This window comes from Armigeres subalbatus, unplaced genomic scaffold (assembly GCF_024139115.2).
Source record: "Armigeres subalbatus isolate Guangzhou_Male unplaced genomic scaffold, GZ_Asu_2 Contig493, whole genome shotgun sequence".
Classification (NCBI taxonomy): domain Eukaryota; kingdom Metazoa; phylum Arthropoda; class Insecta; order Diptera; family Culicidae; genus Armigeres; species Armigeres subalbatus.
The window spans coordinates 1-3,761 of record NW_026943253.1 but is presented as its reverse complement, the minus strand read 5'-3'; positions in this window follow the sequence as shown (position 1 = coordinate 3,761).

The following is a 3,761-nucleotide window of genomic DNA, read 5'->3' as shown; positions in this document are numbered from 1 at the left end:
ACTTAATCAACTGCAAATTATCATTTACAATCCACCAAAGTTCATTAGTGAACCCGGTGTAATACAACAGATCTTGAGAAATTATCATGCAATCCCTACTGGAGGTCATATAGGACAGCATCGTCTGTACCTCAAATTAAGAGAAGTCTATACATGGACTAATATGAAAAGTTCTATTTCACAATTCATAAAGGCCTGTGAATTGTGCAAAAAGAACAAAATTATAAAACACACAAAAGAAAAATTTACCATTACTAGTACACCATCAAAACCATTCGAAGTGGTACAAATTGATACAATTGGTCCACTTCCAAGATCTAATAATATGAATCGATACGCTGTAACAATACAGTGCGAATTAACTAAATACATTGTGCTAATACCAATTCCAACTAAAGAAGCAAATATTATTGCTAAAGCTTTGGTTGAAAAATTTATTTTAATTTACGGGAAATTTATAGAATTAAAATCAGACCAAGGAACCGAGTACAAAATGAAATCCTCACGCAAATATGTAAATTACTTCAAATTAAACAAACATTTTCCACAGCCTATCATCCTCAAACTATTGGATCATTGGAAAGGAATCACAGGTGTTTGAATGAATACCTGCGCTCCTTTGTCAATGAGCATCAAACAGACTGGGATGATTGGTTACAGTATTATGCATTTGTTTACAATACAACTCCACATTCAGACCACGGGTTTACACCCTATGAATTAGTTTTTGGACTAAAGGCAAAACTACCACATGAGACATTCACAGACAAAATCGATCCAGTTTACAATATAGATCTCTATTCTCAAGAACTAAGATACAAACTTCAAAAATCTCATCAAATTGCGAACCAAAAGTTAGTACAACAAAAGAATATACGAAAAGAAAGTAATGATTCATCGGCAAATCCATTATTAATTCAAACAGGTGATATAGTTTTTCTAAAGAATGAAAACAGACGCAAACTAGATTCCTTTTACACAGGTCCATATAAAGTTAAAAGTATTAATAACTTGAATTGTGAAATCATAGATATGCAATCAAATCAATCAAATTTAGTTCACAAAAATAGACTAAGCAAATTTTAGGAGATATTCAACCAAAACAAAAAAAAAAAAAAATTTTCTTTGACTAAATTTTTCATTTACATAGTAAGATGTACTAATAATTTACATACAGATATCAAATGTTGTGAAGAAACTTGGAGCAAATTTTGACATTTACACAATATGTTGACAACACTGAATGATTTCGCTATACTGCATCATTCACCGGAAGGGGATGATGTACTATAATAGACTTTCCCAGGACTATAAATTAGTCACTCTAATATTTTCTCAAGTTTCACATGTTTTCAAACCATAACAAATCCACCTCATTTATGATCCCAAGCAAGTGTGGTTATGCTTACTCATATTTCTTTTACAAGACATGTTCCATGAATTAATCTGGGACATGTCGTGTCACAGTTAATCAATTATTGCCCACATTCCATAAAACACAAGTGTAGCAATTCGACTCCTTACATTGTTCCAAACGTTGTAACATTTTCAAAACACTTACCTCCCAGCCAATGAGTTAGTCATAAATCGGTACCGCAATGCACCATCAGACAAACGGTCCCATGGTGTCATATTGCATTTACATAACCCTCAATAAGCTATGCATTCTTATGCTTTCATATTAACTCCTCTTCGGTGCTGATCTATGCCAACAGCACATAGCTTGAGCCATACCAGTGTCACACTAAGTGTACACGTATTGGTATTTAACTATGTACCCTTCTTTTCTCTGATTGGACAACTAGTCAATAAGCTCCGGGTTTCTCTCCGCCTCCTACTATAGTACTAGAATTAAGTATCGAACAAACTGTAACTGTACTAGAATTAAGAACCAATCTAATTGTAACAAAGTTTCAATAAATTCATTCGATGAACAGCATTCAACAAGTGTAGTATATGTTTTATTCCAGTTAAAAAGAAGTGCCTTCTCCAAGCATAGTTTACAATTCTAGTGACTCTTCAAAGACTTGAGCATGCTAGACTCACGAACATTCCGATTATTATTGAAACAAAGCAAAATAGTCTGAAACAATTATGAAAAACACTAATTAAGAAGAAGAAAATTAAGAAAATTAAAGAATACAAGAGCTTGTGCTTAGTGAAAGTGGTAACAGGAGTAAGCAGTATTGAAACATTACCACGAACTGTTCAAGTGAAGAAAACCGAACTATTAGATTGGTGTACCAAGCTACTGGACAACGAAGATGGACATCTGCTGATCACGACAACGAAAAGAGTAATAACACACCAAGATGCGATCCAGCATAAGATAGGTGCAGAAATCTTTGGGCTCATTCGTGTGCGTTGAAGAGTAAGCCTACCCTCCAGGAGAATCAACAAAAACAAACAGGTATTTCAAAAAGAAAGTATTGTCATTGTAATAACTATGAATTGTCAGAAAACCTAAAATATCGTTAAGGCTATTTAAAAGTCTCAGAAAATCGTTCTCATGTTATGGACATTGAGAATAAAATAGACGAACAAATCGAAATATTGATGAAATTAAAAAATAATTTGACTAAGCGTATAACGTATAGCGTATAGCGTATAAGCGAGTAACTTTATTGAAACATTTAAATTTAACAAAAGAAGTGTATACTTGTGTCTCAAAGTTACTAGTTGAGTATGAAGATAAATTGGAACTAATCAAACTAGACATTTTATAAAATTGTGTAGAACATTATACAATGAATTAACCGATATATTAAATAATAAACTCAAAAATACTGAAGATAATTTTAAATTTAAATCCGTGGTACTTTGCATCTTGTTTTGTATTAGAATTCATAATTCAGTAAAAATGGCGAGTGTTATAGAAATCATCAAAGTAATATCTGCATTAGTACCTTCATATGATGGAAAACAAGACAAATTAGCTAATGTGATTGCAACAACAATTCCAAATAGCATTAGCAAATATGCATCAACCAAGACATTAAAAGGTATTTTTAATATCTCAACTGCCCTTTCAAATTTTGTGACTTTGAAAACTGAATCTACACATGCTATATGTACTTTTCTGGTAGATTCAGGTGCTGAAATCTCAGTTTTGAAACCTATAAAATTGAACCAGGCAAACAATATTGATACCCAACAAATTTGCTCAATTACAGGAATACAACATCAAGCCGTTGATACACTCGGAACAATCAACGTACCTTTACATTTACCCTATGAATGCACAGTTTCACATCAATTCCACATCGTCCGTGAAAACCTACCAATACCGACTGACGGAATTCTAGGACGCGACTTCTTGACTAAATTTCATTGTGTAATTGACTACGATACATGGACTCTGTCAAGCTTTATAAATTCCCAACTCATCGAAATCCCTATTCAAGATAGAATGCAAGACGAAATTTTGATATCACCTCGTTGCGAAGTATTCAGAAAAATTCAAAAATTCATTCTATTCAAAACCACCATCAAGACTATGTGAAAAATTACATACGTGAACAAATCGAACATATTATGAACATTATTAGTGCAAAATTCAATTAGTGTAAAACTGTAAAAACTGAGAAACATCAACATGGGCTGGTTTGGATCTGATGAGATCGAAAACAATATAAGCACAAATGCCCACGATACAGCTCAAACAATGGCAAAAGCAGTGGTCATGGTAGTGATGTTGGCATGCTAGTTTCCTTGGATTGCAGTTGGTTACAGCCAATCCGCACCGTTTAGTCTATTGCCTT